General features: G+C 33.3%; 1 protein-coding gene across 1 annotated transcript in view; it reads left to right on the top strand.

Annotated features, from left to right (window-relative positions):
- The window catches only part of LOC132915221 (serine-rich adhesin for platelets-like), an 89,784-nt gene that overhangs the window by 32,546 nt on the left and 33,435 nt on the right, over positions 1-23,803 (top strand). The gene's annotated exons all lie outside the window — the stretch shown is intronic.

Here is a 23,803-nt window from a genome sequence, read left to right on the forward strand (position 1 = left end):
ACGTAATTAATGACGTGAATGTTGTACGTGTACGTTAACGTTTGATAACGTGATAGTAATTTATCATGCATCTACGTTTGTCTACCATCGTGGAATACGTACTCTGAAAGAGGTTAAAGTTCGTTCGCTCTCGTCAGAGAAAATACTTGCGCTTGTGGAAAATAGAATTCACGAAGTGAAACTACTTTATTACGTGATAACACGTGAAACGTTGAATTTCTTGGTTGAATTTTCTTTGGCTTGGCTTTCGAATAAATTTACTTATTCCTTTTCGTATAATACGATCTTTCTAACGAAACCATTTCAGTAAGATGTTGTCGAGTTTTACAATGTTGGTCGCGATCTTCGTTTATAAAAAACAAAATTGCTATCAGTAGAACATCATTTTGAAAAGCAACGTGCTGGAAAACTATATGTAACTATAGGGGTAGCAACTATTGGGGATTTTGTTGATAGGGCAATCAATTACATTTAGAATTGCGTTTGTTCCAGAAAATATTCACATGAGAGTAGTAATTATAATAAATATGTTTTAATATTTATAAAAGGTGAAACAATATATGTTTTTAACATTTGCTGCAACTTAATCTGCAATTCCACAATCGTTGCATATCTTTTGCTTAAAAATTGGAAACTAATATCACAATTTAATTACCACACGTATTAACACTTTGACTGCCACGTAGAAATCACACGTTTCTCTCAGGACGCCACGGGAGTATTTTTATCATTCAAAGCGTATAATGGTAAAATAATAATAAATCGATGTTGTAAGACAACATTCTTCCCCAATGGACCGTTTATCTTATTGGAGGTCACGTGTAACCACAGTGTCGCCTTGATAACAGTTGATAGCGACATATCGTAACGAGGCTTCGTTTATTTCAACAAACCATTCGCATTTGTCATTTCGTCCTAAGCAAAACGTGCAGAATATATTGTTGAAACGTGTAGAAGATATTAGTAAACAGTACTATGATTATTTTTATGATTTCGACGAAACATTCGGCAGAAATGGTAGAGGTCCGGAAAAAAATTATGTTTGTGATAAACCAAAGGTAGTGGTAGATTACAAGAGAGGAAAATGTGCTGTAGATTTATCAGATCAAATGATAGCATATTCTACAGCACATAGAAAAACCCTCGAGTGGTATGCAAGATTAGCTTTAGAGTTATTGTTAAATACATCAATTTCAAACGCGATGATGCTCTATAAACAAGCAACAAAAACAAAAATCAAGGTACCAGATTTTAGAATGGCACTCGCAATGCACCTTACACAGTGCCATTCACCAGAACAGTCAAATATACTTATTCGATAAAGATTGCCACACGAAATGTAGAAGAAAGAAGGACAAGCGTAGCTGGCACGAAAATTTTGCAGAGAGTGTTATAAAAAAAATGTTAAACAGTCAGGATCAAAAATTGCTAGGAATCGGACCAAAAAGGTGACCACCTATCGTCCAGATTGTATCGATAAGCCACGTTTATGTTTAGAGTGTTTTAACACAGTGCAGTTAGATGCAACGTTTGTTCTCATTTCCTTTTTATTGATGTTCTAATAAAAATGTTTAATTGTTCAATGGGGCACTTTCTATTTCAAAGTATCTTCTATTTATCGGTTATATTCAAAATGCTCTGACTGTCAATTTTCATACAAGTTCATGCGCTCTGATTAGAAATGACCCATGAATCTTACTATAAATTCTACTTAAATAAATGTACTATTTTCTACAAATAATACTTTGTATATTTGTTATGTAAATATCACTGCTTCTATTAATATGAAAACTGTAATATTAGTTTAAAAGAATTTTTTAAACCAACTTGCAATTCGGAAATTAGAAATATATAACAAATAGATAATTATATAAATTCCTATAAATACTTCAAAATACTTGTACTACACAGTAAATAATTTCTTTATACAGAGGAGCTACAAATATACATTCAATAGGTCATTCAGTTCATCAATAGCATTCATCAATGGTATTGACATAATTCCAATACATGTAGCATCATTTTTCTTTCTAACAAAATTTACCGAATTAAAGTGACGAGAGAAAATAAGACTGAACTTAATGAGAAAATAAAACGCCAAAGAACTGGTGACACTGCGGAGCCAGAGATGCGCGAAACATGGAAACGCGAAATGACATTTGATTTCACGTAAATCATCGCGTAGACAAATGACACGCTTCTTGATCGACAATCCAATAAATCTGAGACGTTGGAATTGGACTGAAGTAGCGACCTAAGCAAGTTACGCAGTCGTAATACGATCGGACGAAGTATCTTCGCTAATACGTGGCTGGGAAGAAATGATAAAACTGGCGATTCATCGTAATAAAACATCGTGTGGTTGTCGGAGCGACGAAGCTGCGGCGAAGGTAATTTTCCCGGGGTGGACAGGTGCGATGAATCGTTGTGTCTCCTGTCTCTGATTCGATGCCACCGCGTTCCCTCCGTAAAAAGAGAATTCCATCTGCAAAGATAGACAGCTTCGCGTCCCCGTAAGTCGCTTGAGCGACGAGCTGCCAACGATAACGAGTCCGCTCGGTAATTACGTTGCTTAACTGGCCAAGTATCCCGCGGAATTACAATTACAAATCGCCGCCAGGCTTCTCATCAATTATTTATACGAGATCACCGTTACGGACGCAGTGGCACACACACGCACACACGTACACACACACAGGGCGTGCTCTCTCGTTGCAAACCTACATTTTGGATTTATCCGCGTTTCAGCACGGATAACACACTTCCAGTCGCGTTATCGCCTTCTCTCCTTCTTTTCCTTTTTTCACTTTTTTTCCTTTCTTTTTCTTTTTTTTTTTTTTTAACTTCGCATTGTGCCACGCATGGGGAACTGTGAAATTCGTGTAAACCACAGCATGTGAGAAGAGAGAAGTAACAACAGGAATTGTATTTTTGTAAGGACTGTGCTTCGCACGTTCAGTGGTGTGAAAATGGGTCGAACATCTGGGTCGATTCGTAATAACTGTATTTGTAGGAATTGATGATGAATTCACGATTGGAAACGGCAGTGTATTTTAGCTTTTTATGGAATTAGCGGATGATGGATTTAAATTACGCATTAAAATGGTGTAATATATTATTTATAATGTACAGTACCGTTTTCACGTCACTGCTTCTATTAATTTGGGACACTTAATATTAATTTGAAAGAATTTTTTTAATGCAACTTATAATTTGGGAGTTAGAGAGTGTGAAGATCAAGAGGTTGTAGAATAGCAAAATAGATTTACATGTAGATTATAGTGATTCAGTAACAAACATTTGTAATTTATCAAGCAAAAGTAGATATTAAAAGACATAGGAACAATATGTTTCACTATTTTCTATATATAATACTCTGTATACTTATTATTTAAATATCACTGCTTCTATTAATTTGGGACACTTAATATTAGTTTGAAAGAATTTTTTTAATGCAACTTATAATTTGAAAGTTAGAAAGTGTGAAGATCAAGAGGTTGTAGAATAGCAAACAGTAGTTTTGCAGGAAGGTTGTAGTGATCCAAGAATAAACATTTATCAATTTATCTATCAATCAAAAACACATATTAAAAGACATAGCAGCAATATGTTTTACTATTTTCTATATGTAATTTTTTGTATACTTGTTATTTAAATATCATTGCTTCTATTAATTTGGGACACTTAATATTAGTTTAAAAGAATTTTTTTAATGCAACTTATAATTTGGGAGTTAGAAAGTGTGAAGATCAAGAGGTTGTAGAATAGCAAATAGTAGTTTTACAGGAAGGTTGTAGTGATCTAAGAATAAACATTTATCATCTATCAATCAAAAACATATATTAAAAGACATAGCAGCAATATGTTTTACTATTTTCTATATGTAATACTTTGTATACTTGTCATGTAAATATTAGCATTTTTATTAATGGGAAACATTTAATATTAGTTTGAAAGAATTTGTTTAATGCAATTTATAATTTGAAAGTTAGAAAGTGTGAAGATCAAGAAGTTGTAGAATAGCAAAATAGATTTACATGTAGATTATAGTGATTCAGTAACAAACATTTGTAATTTATCAAGCAAAAGTACATATTAAAAGACATAGGAACAATATGTTTTACTATTTTCTATATATAATACTTTGTATATTTGTTTTTTAAATATCACTGCTTCTATTAATTTGGGACACTTAATATTAATTTGAAAGAATTTGTTTAATGCAACTTATAATTTGGGAATTAGAGAGTGTGAAGATCAAGAGGTTGTCAAATAGCAAAATAGATCTATATGTAGATTATAGTGATTCAGTAACAAACATTTGTAATTTATCAAGCAAAAGTACATATTAAAAGACATAGCAACAATATGTTTTACTATTTTCTATATATAATACTTTGTATATTTGTTTTTTAAATATTACTGCTTCTATTAATTTGGGACATTTAATATTAATTTGAAAGAATTTGTTTAATGCAACTTATAATTTGGGAATTAGAGAGTGTGAAGATCAAGAGGTTGTCAAATAGGAAAATAGATCCACATGTAGATTATAGTGATTCAGTAACAAACCTTTGTAATTTATGAACCAAAAACACATATTAAAAGATATAGTAGCAATATGTTTTACTATTTTGTACATATATTTATATGTAATTGTATATGTATATTTATTATGAAAATATCACTGCTTCTATTAATGTGGAACATTTAATATTATTTAAAAAAAAAACCAACTTATAATTTGGAAATTAGAAAGTATGAAGATCAAGAGCTTTTCGAATAGCAAATAGTAATTTTGCAGGTAAATCACAGCGATTCAGCAACAAACATTTATCATTTATCAACCAAAAACACATATTAACAGGTGTAGCAGTAATATGTTTTACTACCTACAACGTGCACTATTTCATATAATTGTTATATAAATATCATTGCTTTTATTAACGTGAACAACTTCTACCAGCTCAAGGGAATTGTTTTATTACAATACAACTTATAATTTAGAAATTAAAAAGTGTGAAGATTAAGAGATTATCAAATAGCAAAGTAGTTCTACAGGTAGAAGTACATCTATCAACGAAAAGTACATATTAAAAGCTTTTAATTTACACGCTAGCCTTTGTTATTTCCACTAACGATAAAGCCCTTGTTAAACGTATGCACGATGTGAAACAATTGTTATACGTGTGCACACAGTTACTGCTTTCTGACTTTTAATATGAAAATAAAAAACTGCTCGCGACACGAGTCGTAATTTTTCTCCCCTTTAGCAAACAACTACAGATTACAGAGAGTAAAAAGCAAAATCTCAACAATCTGTAAAACCTCTCAAATAAATCATTGTTATTAATTTATTTAATTTAGAGATTTTAGAAATTCTTGAGATTATAAATTATTATAAATTATAAATTATGTTTCTTTTTTATTAAATGTAAATTTAAGAGTGTTAGTGTTAGTTATTTATTAGCAAAATCTCAACAATCTCTAAAATCTTTAAAATAAATTATTATTATTAATTTATTTAATTTAGAGACTTTCGAGAACGTTGAAATTATAAATTATTATAAATTATAAATTATGTTTCTTTTTTATTAAATGTAAATTTAAGTGTGTTAGTGTTACTTATTTATTAGGAAAATCTCAATAATCTCTGAAATCTCTAAATTAAATAAATTAATAATCTCAACAATCTCCAAAATTTCAAATTTTTTCAAAATTTTTAATTTATTTAATTTAGAGACTTTAGAGAATGTTGAAATTATAAATTATTATAAATTATAAATTATGTTTCTTTTTTATTAAATATAAATTTAAGACTGTTAGTGTTATTTATTTATTAGTAAAATTTCAACGACATCTAAAATCTCTAAATTCAAATAAATTAATAATAATTATTATAGTTTAGAGAAAATTAATAATTTAATTTAAAGAATGATTTATAAATTATTATTATTAATTTATTTAATTTAGATATTTTAAAGATTGTTGAAGTTATAAATTATTAGAAATTACAAATTATGTTCCTTTTTTATTAAATATAAATTTAAGAGTGTTAGTGCTACTTATTTATTAGAAAAATTTCAACAATCTCTAAAATCTCTAAATTAAATAAATTCATAATAATAATTTATTTTAGAAATTTTAAAGATTTTAAAGATTTTTTATTTAATTTAGAGATTTTAGAGATTGTTAAAATTTTCCTAATAAATAAGTAACACTAACACTCTTAAATTTACATTTAATAAAAAAGAAACATAATTTTGTAATTTTACCAGTTCAAATTTCAATAAATCTTTTATCAAAACAAACTTCATAATAAATAAATCTATCCCCTTCCTCCAACAAATTAATCACCTCGATTTACGCTTACTATATTACGCTTTCTAAATCTGACGTTTAATGTTGGTAATATTAATAAGTTGCAAACCAGTTGAACGCTTCGAGCACGAGGATACTTTTTTATTCAAGAGACTCGCAACTCGTTACATCGAGTTTATTGAGTGTTTATGATTTTTTATTTAAGGTGGAATTTTCCATATATATTTTTACAACATTCGAACGACTAAACGTAATGTAAATATACGTGAAAAATTCTAAACTAACAGCAGAGTACGAAAATAGAATTTTTATTGATGTAACGAAGGTCACGTTAATGTTCTATTTTCGTACTCTGCTGTTAGTTTAGAATTTTTTTTTTTTTTTTTTATTTTACTATCAAACATATTAACTATACTTATTAATACACGTTTAGGCTATGCTCAATTATTCGAATTATTTCAAGCGTGATTTTTATCGTTCACTGTATTCCTTTGATACATAATTTCACGTAAAATTTCAGCAAAGTAACAGCAGTCCAATTTATCATTTCGATGTACCATGTCAACTTGGAAACTTTCCTTCTCGTGAACGAGACAGAAATTTAGACAAATATAGCTCGACCGTATGATACCTCGTCAAACCGACAGGATGAAATTCAATTTAAACTGTAGCTCACCGCAGCTCTAATCGACGCTTTCACGAACGACGAGGAATTAAACGAGAAAAGAACCATAAACGATATTTAAAAAATTGGTACAAATTCGGTGGATAAAAAGCAACGCTTAATCGTTGGCTCGGTGCGCGTTCGCCGCTAACGATCCGAGGAAAGCAACGATACTTACGTCTTTTTTACGTTCCGCGAAACGAGGGAAAAGCGAACATGTTTTCCTATAGCCTTGTTCCCTCGCGTTTTCCTGCGCTTTGACCTTTTTCTATGGGGACCGGCCTCACTTCGAAGTTGCTGTTCGCAGTTGCAGCTCTCGTTCCATACTCTAAATGTCTGGAACCGTAAGAAGAGACGGCGGATCGCAATCGACAATTAAGTTCTTCCGCGTTATCCGATAGCGTGCGTTCATTTTACGCGGATTTTACAGCCTTCGGATAACATGTTTCAGGATTAGATTGTTCGTCGCGATTTTACTGCTTGTGTGTTAGGAAAACATTATACCGTGAACACGTTGCCTCTTAAACCATAAGATTGATAAATGGTACGATCGTTTAAATAAATTCTTAGCGGTAATTGGGCGAATGTATTGCGCTTAACTGTCAGCGAGTGTTTCGTGATGCTCTTAAACGTCAGATTTAGAAAGCGTTGGAGGAATAGTTAACGTTAGTCGAGGTGATTAATTTGTTGGAGGAAGGGAATAGATTTATTTATTATGAAATTTATTTTGATAAAGGATTCAGTGAAATTTGAACTGATAAAATTATAAATTATGTTTCTTTTTTATTAAATGTAAATTTAAGAGTGTTAGTGTCAGTTATTTATTACGAAAATCTTAACAATCTCTAAAATCTCTAAATTAAATAAATTAATAATCTCAACAATATCTAAAATCTCTAAAATAAATTATTATTATTAATTTATTTAATTTAGAGACTTTAGAGATTATTGAGATTATAAATTATTATAAATTATAAATTACGTTTCTTTTTTTATTAAATACAAATTTAACAGTTATAGTGCTATTTATTAGCAAAATTTCAACAATCTCTAAAATCTCTAAATTAAATAAATTAATAACAACAATTTATAAATTATTCTCTAAATTAAATTATTAATTTTCTCTAAATTATAATTATTATTAATTTATTTAATCTAGATATTTTAGAGATTGTTGTGATTTCGCTAATAAATAACTAACACTAACACTCTTAAATTTACATCTAATAAAAAAGAAACATAATTTATAATTTCTAATAATTTATAATCTCCACAATCTCTAAGAAATATTTCCCTCGAGGAAAGGTGTGCAATTTAAACGACACGTCGGTTGTCATTGCAGAATAAGCAATTAATCAACAGTAGGCTATAAAGTCACGAAGAACCATGGAGCTAAGCAATTGCAACAAAATCGACGATATTTCACATCGGCCCGTTGATAACCGGGGGAATTAGATCGTCGACGTTGCGCGTATTACGTCGGTGCATAATTGCTGGTATCCTCGGTGCTATAATCACGTAACGAGCTCTGTAAGCGGATTTTTTCCTCGTTCGCGCCTTCCAACTTGGGAAGGTTAAGCGTGGGCATCGCCACGTAAACGTATCGTACTTATGGTGAGGTCATTTTGCGCGTTTACGTCGTCATTCCCTGCGAGAATGCGTCTGTTTCACTTCCTAGAATCGGATCACCTACTCGCGTTAAATCTCGATCAGATTAGTCAAGTTACTGGAATTCGAGTCGTATAAGTCGGAGTAACCTGATTTCAAGTGGATGTTTAATGGGAAATGATATCACGGTAAAAGAAAGACAATTTGGTTAAAGAAATCGGTGTGAGCAAGCACAAGGCTGAAAATAACATTACACGCGACTACTTTTCATCGCGATACAACTGTTACGACATTGCAACTGTTGTTTCTCTGGAGTCAAGGAACAGTTCGATACTCTTCACGTTGAATTTTGTGGAAATATGGAAATTTGGTTCTAACTAATCTTCCTGAAGTAGCAACTGACCTGGAAGATGCATGTAAAATGCAATTCTAAATATTTATAGGTTCGTGATTGCATATTATTTATATTTAAATTAGTAATTATTAATGTTGGTAATATTAGTAATTATGCGTAGTATATTTGATATTAATTTTAATACAATCGAATACTTTTCTAATATTTATACAGTGCTTTTGTAAAAATAAACACTGCGACGTAGATTTTACGTTGCTGTATCTCTCGGATACACCGCAATCTTCGCAGAGTTAAAGTAAAATATAAAAAATTCATATTAAAGTAAAGTGGCACTCCAAGTCTAGTGACTTGGTTAATATAAATGAAAAGAGAAATATGAGAAGATATTTCGAATGATTACTTCATGCTGATAAAAAGGTTTCGAGTTACTTGAATTTAAATTGCTTTAATTCAGGTAACTTGACTAACTCAAATGAGACTTCGTGTTTGTTCGAATTCAAGTTGCTTGAGTTCATCTATGCGAGTACAAAGTTCGCATGCAAGTTAATTGAATAAAAAAACTTGGAAGACTTGACTTCAAGTAGCAACATACTGAAATATCAGCGATAATACTTGAAACATATATTACTTCACACTTTTTATGTTTATGTATATAAATTGTATCTTGGGGAAAGTAAAAATTAGTAGAAATTATAAGAATCTCAACTTCCTTTAAAACTGGAAAGATATTTCAAGTCAAATAGAATAACACACCAAGAGGTTTCAAGTTAGTAGGATCTAAATTGCTTCAATTCAGACAAAGGACTCATTCAAAGAAGACTCCAAGCTTGTTTTCCAATTGAAATTGCTTCATCTATACGAGTACAAAGTTTGCATGCAAGTTAAGCAACTAGCATTCAAGTTGCTTTAATTGAATAAAAGAACTTAAAAAACTTGACTACAAGTAGCAACATACTGAAATATCAGCAATAATACTTGAAACATATATTACTTCACACTTTTTATGTTTATGTATATTAATTGTATCATAGAGAAAGTACAAATTAAAAGAAATTGTGAAAATCTAAACTTTATTTAAAACTTGAACGATATTTCAAGTCAAATAGAATAAAAACAAGACAAAAAGGTTTCGCGTTGCTGAATTCCAGTCGCTTTTCAATTCAAGAAACTTGACCAGCGTAAACAAAGTTTCAAACTGAGAGGACGATCATTCTGATGTGGTTTACGCGATCGCGTAATCAGTTACGTTGCTGGTAAAACGAAGAATAACGATTTCGGTTTAATAGCAACGTAAAAGTTATACCTGCGCTTCTATTGCTAGCGGCGAAAAGTTTGAAGCTTCTTATGAAACTCGTAAAAGCCGACGTTTCGTGATGTTTTGCTGTTTTATGACAGGTTATCCAGTACCTAAGTGCACGGTATAAGTGTAATGGAAACTTAAGTTCTCCTCTCCAGTGATTTGATTTATCGCTTTCTTAACTTTATGGAGCGAGGCGTCGAGAATTATGGTGATAAGAGTGTTTAATAATTTAATAACTCTTTCTTGTAATTACAGTGTTCGGCATTATGGTAATTTTGATAACGAGTAGTTCGTAACAAGGCAAAGGATATCGAAAGTTAATCTCGAACTATCTGTTCACCCATTAAAAAGCTATTTCTTTAATCATTTCTTTATCAAATTTATTCAATCGAATATTTAATATTCAATCCACTTATATCGTTGCATTTTTTATTCAATTCGTGTTATTCCATTTTCCTTGCAATTGAATGAAATTTCCTGTAACCTCGTGGCAAACTTTTCATAAGAAAAGCAATGAAATTTAGCAAACTACCCTAAACTACCCTACTCAGATACTGCAACGTACTTATTTTATAAAATATATCTATTAATTTATAAACACTTCAAATTTTGTCGAACAAAAATTATTCAGAAGATAACAATGAGATACAAAAGACCGTCGGTCAGTTCAAACGTACTGGGACTGTTCCACACAAAATCTGAGGCGCTGCTTGGGACTCAAACGATTAAAATATATCGCCTATGGTAAAAAAGGAAGAATTTTCTACGTGTCCAGATACTTTTAGCATCCCAGTGCGTTTGCATTTAAAGCACAGAAAATTACATCTGCAAGAACCGAAGTCTTACGTTAACCCAATATCAACAGACATTGGACGGTTCGTTAACCTTGGACGTGCAAATGGGATGAGACTCGATGCGAGCTAAAAACACCATTTAATTTAGCTGCACATGGAATTGTGTGGAATTGTTGGCGTCTGGCGTACGTCAACGTGCAAACTGACATACTCAGGGAACGACGTCTGTCAGACGTGTTTGTGTGCCAAGGGGTTAACTGCATCGTATCGTTGCAACGATGACACGGGTCAACTTTATCGATTGTCTTCATCGCGCACGCTAGTCGAGGCTAACGTGTTTACGAAGCAAAGTGAAGGCTCGCGTACGAAAGGACAACGTAAAATGTAATTTCGTTGCACGTTACCGAGCAAAGGAGGATCCGCAGTCGAAGGAACGAGCTTCGTGCTGCAGCTGCGTAAGGGGTGGGATTTTATCGGACGCGATCGAGCAAAGTGGTCGTTTACGGAGACTTTTGTCATTCGAAGTAGGCAAGCAATCTCGAGTGAAGGTTGCATAGAAAATAGCATTTTTCAATTTTATTGCTGCAATTACCAGGTTGCAATTTAAACAGCGAGTTGTAACTACTTGCAAGTGCTTTTTAAGCATGACGAGTATACTCGTCAAAAGCAGCTAACTGGTAAATCTTGTTATTCTTTGAATAATTCTGCGAACAATATTTGCAAAACGAAAGAAAAATGCAATTGTGCGGACAATAGAATTATTTAATAATAACAATAGAATTGTATGAAGCAATTGAATTCTGTATGAAAGACAAGAAATTCTATGTAGAAGCAACTATAATGGCATTCGTATGTGTAACAATTTTTCACCAAATAAGCTTCCTACGAGATAGCAAACGCGAGGAAAATAGCAAATAGCATGAGTTTCGATTCTGCCTTTCTGCGTCAGAGAAGAAATTCGAAACAGCAGAAATTTATATGTCAGAAATTATTTGATCGTGAATTTTGGAATATTTAAGTAGCAATATCTCAACTTTATAAATATTGACATTGACTACTTCTTTCACCAAGACATAGAAATATAACGATATGAGCTGTTTCTAGCGGAGGCAATAATTATTGGGTTGGCAACTAAGTGATTGTGGATTTTACATTGGATGGTATTGACAAAATCCGCAATCACTAAGTTGCCAACCCAATATCATCAGTCGTAATTATAATTAGAAAATATAATTAAATTGTAATTAAAATTACAATAACGACGACATTTAATAATTGTAATAAGTTTAATTTAATAATTTTAATAATTTTAATTTAATAATTTTAATAATTTTAATTTAATAATTTTATTTATTAACAATAACGATTACAATAACGAGCTGAGCCTATGAAGCGTAAATGACGACTTCCATCATTAAAAATTACCAGATCAGGTCAAATGACCAGTTCCAAAATTAAATTAAAACAGTAAAACTTCAATTAAAAATAGTACATTCATCGTTACTTTATGGTTCGCCTATTCTTCTATTATCTGATCAATAATTTAGTAATCTGATTAATAATTTTGTTACGTAACTTTTTACAATTGTAAAACTTCTTACAGTTGTCAAAATTGAATGAAAATTGACAATTAGGGTATTTTGAATATAACCGATGAATAGAAGATACTTTGAAATAAAAAGTGCCCCATTGAGCAATTAAACATTTTTATTAGACAAACAAATGTTGCATCTAACAGTGCACTGTAGGTGCCCTGAGCGAAAAATGTGATTTCGATGTGGCAGTCAAAATGTTTCAATTCCTCGATTTTCGTTGATATGATTAGGCGAATGGAAAGGATACAAATGAGTGTACAATCTTAAATTAAATTTTGAAACCGAGCCCGGTAAGCTTAGTGTTAACACTAGAACTACCACACTAATCAAATAGACAATCTTATTTTAAACTTCCTACTTCGTGTTATATTTTTTTCCACAATGATGTAATGGCTTTCGCAACGATAACTAAAAGAATAATATAATGAATTTTATTCCGTTTTTTATGCATTCCAACTAAAAATAATTTTGCATCAAGGCTACCTATACCAATAGCAGTGAAAATGACTGATACTTGTCGAAGTGTACAGGAGTCCTGCACTCCGTTTATCGAAGCCCAATTAACCAGCTTCCTCGTTTTCTACAACTTGCCACACGTTTTTCAAATTTTTACCACCTATCATTCGATATGACGATATCAGTAATCAGGAAAATTCCCGCTCGATCGCTGGATCGCTGAATGCTAATTTTAGAAATACCACAGCAGTCAAAACGACTGGTCCTACAATTTTATAAATATGCCAACCCTCGTTTAGGGATGATGATCCCAGATGGATTGAAAATAACAAAAATGTACTACATAACGTGGAATTGCTTCTGTAAGAAGGTAACAAATCAATAAATATAAAAATATTCTATTATTACGTATTTTTTAAAGACCAGTGATTTTGACTAATTTTGGTAGAAATAGCTTCGTGTTAACTATCGGTAGTTCTAGTGTTAATAAATTTTTTCCCTGGAAGCGAGCCGGTCGCGTGTCACTGAAACGTTTCACAGCGGCAGAAAGTGCATGACTCGCCGCGTCGTTGGCAACGTAATTAAACAATGTCATAAAGGAAACAATTTGTCGTAGCGACGGCGTGTTCATGTAACATCGTTCGGACACATCAGTGTAATAATTTCTGGCCAATTAATCATCCTTAATTTTATTTACTAACAATAAACGCAACTGAAAAATCCCAGACAATTTTATTCAATTTTTTGTTCGACCAACGTTAAAATAGAGTTTCCTTTTTGCAGTTTATCGTCTCTTGCATAATAATCTCTCTACTTGCTCTGCTTTAAACCACTTCGTTTTTTCTTTTCTTTTTTTTTTTTTAATAATCTTTCGTTCTTCCCTTTACACCTTTGCGCTTTCGACTTTTTCATTTACAATTGGAGTAAGAGTAGAATTAATGTAAAAATGTGGTTGCTGCGTAACGAATTGTTGTTGCATATTTAACTAGAAATTTTAAATATGGACAAAGTTTCCAATGGAAATCCGGTTTCCACCGCCGATCATAATTGATGGATCGCGCACGGATTGGGACAAACGTGGCACGTCCGACAAAGTAAATTATTTTCAGCGAGACGCTGCGCTCACCGTTTCCAGATGATCGCATCTCGTTAATGATCGCACATCTGTTCACGCAGAAGATTCGATTATCGACGTTAGCAGCGGAATTGGATAAAAAGGAAAATCACGAGCGAGTTAGAAGCGTATTAGTCGCGGTCTATTTATATGGCAGCAGTTTGCAGGTTAAACTGCAGTTATCTTTCATCTTAATCGATCCGCGCGTCAATTCATTAACACGTACATACACGCGTACGCATGAACAAATGTACAGGGTATGCTGAAATTTTCTATTTGGATGTCTTTCATATTGGAACAGTCGTCGTACGAGGAAAAGAAAAGCTCGACACTTTTCTTACGAAATCGTGGCACAAATGGAAAGCGATAATATTGTCTTGGCAACTAAGTGATTGCGGGCTTTGTCATAAGGTGATAATGACAAGATCCGCAACCACTTAGTTGCCAACCCAATATGTTGCAAATAACGCGATTGTTATCAAAATGATACGAAATTGTTTGCACGTTTCTGAAATGTTCCTCTTTTATAATGTAGCGATATAAACAGTTCTTTTCTGCATAAAAAATATTTCATAAAAATTACTGCCACTCATAGTGTGCCAATTCGTAAACTGTCCTTTTATCTGTCACTGTAGACTTCATAATTATGACATAAAATTTACTATCGTAATTGCATTGAAACAATGACAGGATCTGCTTTATTTATTGTCTGCAGCTTTTTCCTTAATTTATTTCAATTTACACATATTCAACTGATTTATTTATACGTATATGTACCTACATATGTATCGGGTTGGCAACTAAATGATTGCGTATTTTGTCCATACCACTCAATGACAAAATCCGCAATCACTTAGTTGCCAAGCCAATGTTTCAGTCTGTTCGTTTAACATACGACTTATCGAATCGGTTCTAAGCATTTCTACGTTTCTCACGCGTTTAAAAAGATTTTGGCGCGTTTCTGATGATGATTGATTTGGTAGCAATCACTTAGTTGCCAAGCCATAGAAAGGAAGAGGAAGAAACGGAAGAAACACAACGACCGTTCCTCTCGCGCTTCGCATTTCTCCTCGTTTTCGCGTATGAAATAATCTCGTGAAGTTGCTACGAAAGAACGCGTTGGAATTGTAAACAGATCCGATTTTTATCCATTAGCTTGGCAACTAAGTGATTGCGGGTTTTGTCATTGCCACCTAATGGCAAAACCCGCAATCACTTAGTTGCCAAGCCGATATGTTCAAAACGATGTTCACGCGATTCAACGCACCTTTTCAACAGCTAATCGGTTTCGCTATCTGTAAGCATAGTGAGTCGTGAAATTCAGAAATCCTTGCGACACGTTTATGGCAGTTTCGCTTGCAGTAATTCGCTTAAGGAAAGTAACCGTCCGAATGGACCAGAGCATACGCGTTTCGTTTCTTCTTTCATCACCTCGAAGCTACCTAAACCTGTGTAGAAACTCTCACTCGAATATTCCCAACGTTCGTGATTACTCGTAACAGCGTAATCACGCAATGGCATAAAATAACACACTAACATAATAATAAAATCAGGTTGGAATGAATTTTCCAAGTGGAGGGAAAGGGAAGATAATCGTTCTAAGCTTCAAAGGGAAGATGATCGTTCTAAGCTTCAAAGCGAATGATCCATATAGGTGTGAACAGACTGGGATGCGAAGGGAATCATCGTATCAGTTGGATCATACACTGTTCACACTTGAACCAGGCGTGCAAGATCGCAGTATCGCGCCTCTGACACACATGACCATTTATAGAGGAGAAGGCACGCGTTCTCTGACGTTCCTTTTGCTCGCCAGGACGTCGTGTCACAGTGTCATTGGTGTGTCATTGATGCGACAAAACCCGCAATCACTTAGTTGCCAACCCAATAATTTCGAGTAGACGGAACGATCGTTTCAACTTTTTACGTGCGGTGCTTCGAGGAGAGTGGCGCGTGCGATCGGTGCCGATGTTAACGAGCAGATTAATTAGCTTTGATTGCCAAGTATTCGATTTAGTGAGACGAGGCGGATACCGCGAATCCGTTGCGTGCGTAAGGCGGTTGAAAGAGCCGACGAGAAGCTGGAATTGGTTCTGTGCTATGAACTTGGCGAAAGTGGACTTTAATTGAAAGAATGTGTCGGATCAGACGCGATGCGCACCGAAACGTTGCTGTTCTTTTATTTGAACGGGCAAGATGACAAGGTTTAAATTGGTCGAAAATTACTTTGACACTGAAGCTGAAGAGAACATTCGATTTTCGTCGTGCAAAAACATAGAACAATTCCTCTTCGTTGATAAGAATCCACTTGTTTGATTGATAAGAAAGCTTCGTTCGTTCTAATACTAATAATTAATACTAATAATGTAATTAATAAATAAATAATAATATCTGTCGAACTGAAACTAGAGAAATTATGGCATGACATAAATCAAATGTATAAACTGATTGATTTCGAGACAAATTTAATGACACGCGATATATCAAACGTTTTAGAATATCATACACAGGAAAAGATATTTACAGATGATGTTTCCATATCTTTGCTTATGTCAATGTTCACTTCACTCGGATATCAACTTCAACTTTATGCGAATCTCTCACAAGTCAAGCTGATCGATCTGGCTTTCTGTCCATTTCTCAATGTCATTGCATGAGCACGCAATCAACGTTCAATGCTCGAAAAACGGATTACTTCAATGAATGGATTCATTGTGGTTTATTGAGTTGGCAACTAAGTGATTGCGGATTTTGTCATTAGGTGGTAATGACAAAACCCGCAATCACTTAGTTGCCAACCCAATAGTTGAGAGAAACGTCAGCTGCAAAGACTGTTTGGTCACATTAAAATAAAATGCCGTGGTCCTGTGATAAAATAAACCGGGTTCCTAATTTCCAGAATCATTCGCAAAAATTTACATTACGATAAAAATACTCAAAATTAATAATGAAAATTAATAATTAAAAAAAATAAAAATAATAGTAGTATTAATAATAGAAATTAATAATAAATTTTGTCATTGTCAACTGATGGCAAAACCCGCAATCACTTAGGTGCCAACCCAATATTATTTATTTATTATAATATTATAATTTATTATAATGCGACCACATAGTCTTTGCAACTGACGTTTCTCTCAACTATTGGGTTGGCAACTAAGTGATTGCGGGTTTCCTCATTACCACCTAATGAGAAAACCCGCAATCACTTAGTTGCCAACCCAATGCACTGTTTCTACACCCTAACGACCATTATTGCAAAATAACTTATAATAAATTTCAGTCGTATAACTTTGAGATTTTTATTATTAATTTTAGTATTAATTTTAAGTATTTTTATCGTATTCCAAATTTTGCGAACGATTCTGGAAATTTGGAACCTGGTTTGTCTCACCACAGAACCATAGGACTTTATTTTAATGCGACCAAATAGTCTTTGCAACTGACGTTTCTCTCAACTATTGGGTTTTGTCATTAGGTGGTAATGACAAACCCCGCAATCAATTAGTTGCTAACCCATTGCACTGTTTCTACACCCTGACGACCATTATTGAAAAATAACTTGGGATTTGTAGAATAATTTATTGATCAATAATATCGACAGACAGTAGGTGGTATATTATAATAAATTTCACTCTAATTTTGAGACCAAAGTAAAATTTGTTTTATTACGAGCATACTGATGCCAATACTAAGTGAGTTGAGCTTTGTAAAATTGTACTAATATTAGTTTTATGTAATTAATACTAGTCTTGTGTGATTCTATCAATTGAAATAAAATCTAGGAAATTCTACTTATCTCATAACGAAGATAATTTTTTCTGACTCGTTCATGGGTCAACATGGTCTGATGACTCGTCTCTCTAACGTTTGAAGAACGAGACTCGCTGTGATAATTTGTATCCCAATAGAATTCCATTTATACATTTTACTTGAAATTGTAATTAGTTTTTTTCCTAATTATTTGATATTAGATTATCTGGAAAGTTTCTTTCGTTTTAGAAGGAAACAACATTCTTATATTATATTGCGTATTGCAATTATAATATGATTTAGGTGGAAGTGACTCAATCACTTAGTTGCCAACCCAATATATACGCAGATACGTCTTTACTTTGTTAATTGCAGCGCTAATGGAATTTCAGGATGTTTTACGTAACGCATGGACGCAGAATTATTCACCAGTATATCTGTGTGTAACTGGGTGAAAGAAGTAGTCAATGTCAATGTTTGTAAAGTTGAGATATTGCTGCTTAAACAAATATTACAAAATTCACGATCAAATAATTTCTGACATGCAAGTTTCTACTGTTTCGAATTTCTTCTCTGACGCAGAAAGGCAGAATCGAAACTCGTGCTATTTGCCTTGCTCACGTTTCGTATCCTCCGCAGGAAATTTACTTTGAAAAATGTTCACATTGGCATTATGGTCGTTTCTAGATAGAATTTAGGATCGTTGTTTTTTAGTCAGAATTCAATTATTTTGTTGTATCGTTGTATCGCAATTGCGCTGTTGTCACTACATTATTGTATCGTTTGTACGATCGTCTCTAAACTCCATACAACCGGGTTTAACTAATTTTCTCGCAAAAATCTGACCCTCAGCGCTTGTGTAATGTATGTACGTATGAAGTGTCCAGCTGGACAAATTGTAAAGTAGAAATTAAATAATAAAAAAAGAGTATGAGAGACAAAATAGAGAAAGGATGGAGGTATTTTCTGCAGGACCAAAGGAGCTATTTAGCAGACAAATTACAAGAGCCTCGTGGCGTTTCTAAATTTTCCATCGCTTCGAGTCGTTTGCGGCGCAGCCGCGGCGATTCCCACAAGCAATTCGGGTGGCCGCTGGTCGAATCGATCATTCGGTAGGTCGTTTGAGGAAAAATTGGGAAAGTAACTTTCCTGTATAGTTGGAGGTTTGCGTATGTAGGAAATGCAGAAATTCATGTGCAGAGAGACGCAGAGATCGGCGAGAAGGCGAAGCTCTACGGAATCGTTAGGACGGTCGACAGAGCGAAAACCAATCATCTCGCACGAGCGACGATGCTCTCGAGGAACCTTGAACTCTGCACTCGACCAAGTTGGAATTTGTACGCGCCAGGGATCGGGGGATACCACGGATTCCCTGTTCATTCGCAAACTGCATATCGCTGGGAATAAAAGCGTGCTCCGTGGAAATTGAGCCGGACTGGGTCACGGAAGTATTCCACTACTCGCAAATCGAAAGCTTTAATGAACAAGATACGTTGGCGATCGATGTAATGTGCACGCGGTGCCGGAGCTTCGATTCCAGCGTACTTTTGTTAGAGAAGAATAGAATTTTGATTTGGCGAGAGTAAGCATCTACTTACGGGTTTCTTTCGGTTGAGATATTGAATTGCAAATGAATAAAAATATGTCATGAATAAGAAATGAACAAGTAAGTGTATAAGTAAATGAATAAGTATTAAGTATACAAGTAAATGAATAACAATATAAGTATAGAAGTATAAAAGTAAATGAATAACAATATAAGTATGTAGGTAAATGGATAAGTATAGAAGTATAAAAGTAAATAAATAACAATAAAGGTATGTGGGTAAATGAATAAGTATGGAAGTATATAAGTAAATGAATAAGTATGAAAGTATAAAAGTAAATGAATAACAATATAAGTATGTAGGTAAATGAATAAGTATGGAAGTACAATAGTAAATGAATAACAATATAAGTATGTAAGTAAATGAATAAGTGTAGAAGTATAAAAGTAAATGAATAACAATGTAAGTATGTAAGTATATAAATAAATGAAAAAGCATATAAGCATATAAGTAAATGAATAAGTATGAAAGTATATGAGTAAATGAATAAGTATAAAATATATATGTAAATGGACAAATATTCCGAAAATGCATAATTGCAATGCGGTCGAACCTCGATAACTCGAACCTCTATGAGTCGAAAACCTTTATAAGATTGCAAATTCATTCCCTTCAGATGATTATATCGATCTTTTAATTATTACATCTTATTGCTACTATTATTGATAGTACTGTTATTGCTGCTATATCGTTAATACTGTTAGTATTATTTGCCTATTATTCTCTAGATCTTTCTTAGTTAATATGCATTTATCCATCTTACTGTTTAATTTTTGTTTATTATAATAATAATCGTTTAATAATTCCGACAGTTTCGTCGATCTTCCTGCTAACTCATATTTTTATAAACACAATATTTAAAAAATCGAAGATTTGTTATATCTTTTAAATATTATATGGAACTCTATATCGAGTCTACTTTGGATATTTTGTGTATCGTTACATCCTGCACGTATTCTTTACATTTTTCCACCCTCAAATTGAAATGTTCGAATATTGTCATTTAAATCCGGAGATAAATATCATATTTCTTGTCGTCATCAACGTAATTCTCTTCTATTCTGTGGACGAAAAATGTCTGACATTTCAACAACAAATGGGCGTAGATCGGACACGTTCTGTTCGGAAATACTCATTACTTTTAATCTAATGACGCTATATGTCATAAGACTTATAAAGTCTCGCAATGTACTGGCAATTCTGATCAAGTTTGGCTGTTTGAATTTACAAGACAAATGATGATAATACGAGGAAAGCTTTGCTTTAGAGAGACCGTTATTTGTTACAGTCGAAAACAGTATTTGTCGAAAGAAAAGCTTTTCCCTACGTTTATAACTCTCATAATCCATACAAATCTTCTTTTCCAATCGAGATATATATTTGTCAATTACTATACATTTTCCCTTCAGTTTCGCATCATAATAATGCTCAACCACAATTTTGATAAAACTGTAATAACTGATTAAATGTAACTAAAATGGTGAATATCGGAAAAAGTAAGCGATGACGAGTATACTCGTCAAACACAGAGAGTGGCTGTTACAACCTAGAATTAAATTGTAATGAAACGAGTTTTTTATTTTTTTACACATGGCGAGTATACTCATCAGAACACAAAATATTGCCATTTCTTCATGACGAGTATACTCGTCAAAGACAGCTAACTGGTTAAAATAGTCCAAGCATTTACTATGCCATATTAACAAACATTAAATGCCGACCGACGCGTGCAACTGCTTGTATTATATGTATGAAATATGAAAATAAATGATATTCAAATCAGCATGCACATCTAAGCGCAATAAATCATTAAAATGATACGCCACGATAATTAAACGTACCGTATTTTACTTCTGCATAAATTTTACTCCCACATAAATTTTACTGCTCGTGTTTGGAAAACTTATGGCACTAGGTAGTTTTCACGGAAATTTACATTTTTCCGTGACCCCATAGAAATTCTATACAAGGATTAAAGGATGTGAAAACTTTTTGTCGAATATTAATACGAAAGGAAGATGGAATTTTAACGCGGCCAAATAAATCTCAGAGATTTTCATAAGACCGTGAAACGCTCTTTTATCCTTCGAATTTTCCACTTATTGAAAATATTTCCCATAACGTCGAATAATAAAACGAAGATAAATATGGTGAAGGATAAAATGTTTTACGTAACGTTATGTCGTGTAACGTTCTTCGCGCTTTTAACTTCACGAATAGTAATTTTATTTTTTTATAATTTTAATAATAACAATCTTCTCGTATAAAATATCTCGTCAAGCCAGATGGAATTACAGGAAATTTTATTCGAGCGAAGGTGTTTAAAAATGAAATTTAAACATGGAATTCATAGGATTTTCAAGGAGTATGTGTTATCTGCGCGCGGCATCGTATAAATCCATCTCTTCAGCAACCTTGAACTTTGAATTTCAACGTAGCTGTAGCTGAAGTTTTAAATAATTCGGTTAACAAACGACGAAACACGCGACTTCGGCGGATTTCTCGAACGTGTTTCCCCGCGAACGAAGATTCGACATTTGTTGAGAAGCAATTTTATTCGCTTTGATCGGACGTATATACAAGGTGTGTTGTGTGAAACAAAACAGCTAAGTATCTCTGTTAGTGTCGAAGACAGGTAAAAGTGTCAAACAGGAAAGTTATAGTTGCTCGAGGAGACAAATACGATGGTAAAAAATTGATCGATGCTTTTTTCAAAACCTTTAGCAATCATCGGTGCTTTTTTAAATGGAAATATATATATAAGCACCGATGAAATTTCCAAAAGACCTTGAAAAAAGCGTCAATCAACAGACGTTTTAGTATCGTCATATATGTCTCCTTGAACGATATAACTTTCCTCTCCGACACTTTTTCCTATCTTCGATATTAACAAAGATATCTTCACGTTCTGTTTTACATGACTCACCCTGTATATCGAATTTTTACATTCCATGCAGACGCGAAGAAAGCGGTGTATAAAAATTATAATAAACAGTTTTAGTAGTCCTGTGTCATTTCCATTTTAACGATTGATACCTTGGCAAATACATTTCGTGGTCAAATAACCTTGAACTTTACTGCCTGGAATTGTTTCACAGAAAATGGAATATCAAGTGTACTTAACAATACGAAGAACAGTCCGTGAAATTTCTTAGCGAATATTACGCTTAAGCACATAATTCACAGGATAGAAATCTCAACGAAAAAGTTAGTAATTCTTCCATGTATAGTCTTGGTAACTATAGTACAATCGACAAGGGAGTGATTCTACATAAAAAAATAAATCGAAAATGTAGAATAGAATTTTTTCATACGGTGCTTCGTTTCCGATAGAATCAAATCTAAAAATTTATTTGACGCGCGTGAGCTTTAATTACCCACCGGCTAGATATGAAAAAATAATTAGCAGGAGATTATACTATGTGCGAAAACAAGTGAAAGATGTGGAATAAAATGTTCTCCTATATAGCTTCGTTCACAAGAAAATAGAGTTTGAACGTATTCGACTAAGAACTGGCCTGATACACGCATACCCCATCAATTTTGAGATTTCATTTTCTCGGAAATGAAGCTTCCTACGGGAAAACTTTATTCTACATTTTTTACTTATTTTTATACGTAGAATAACTTCCTGTCGATCATTCGGTCCTGTCTAGCCCGGAATTAGTCAGACCGAAGTATAGTCAACAAATTTAGAAGCTCGGTTTCCCCAAAAACGAAGCGTCCAACGAATAAACTTTATTCTACATTTTCCACTTGTTTTTTCATGTAGAATAACTTCCTGTCGACCATATTCAGCCCTGTCTAGCCCGGAATTATCCAGATTTACGTATATACTCGACAAATTTACAAGCTCGATTTTCCCGGAAACGAAGCGTCGAATAAATAAATTCTGTTCCACACTTTCGGCTTGTTTTTTCGTTCGCAATCGCTCCCTTGTCAATTGTACGGTGATTGTGCTGGGACACCCCGTATAATGCAATCTGAAAAATAGAAAAAGACAAATATTAATTATATTCTTATTTTCTGAAAGCAGCTAGCTGGAAATCTATAAAACTCCAAAAATACCGAAGGTATTCCTGGCAAAATATTCTCTTTCTGAAACTGTGATTAGATGATTGACGTCACGATCGATTATCGGCGTTTCAGTAATTTATGTACTTCATTTTGCCTGTTTACAGTGCTGAACGATCGGGCAGACGAAACGAACAAAATCAAAGAGCTGAAAGAGTCGTA

Source organism: Bombus pascuorum, chromosome 16, assembly GCF_905332965.1.
Source record: "Bombus pascuorum chromosome 16, iyBomPasc1.1, whole genome shotgun sequence".
Classification (NCBI taxonomy): Eukaryota; Metazoa; Arthropoda; class Insecta; order Hymenoptera; family Apidae; genus Bombus; species Bombus pascuorum.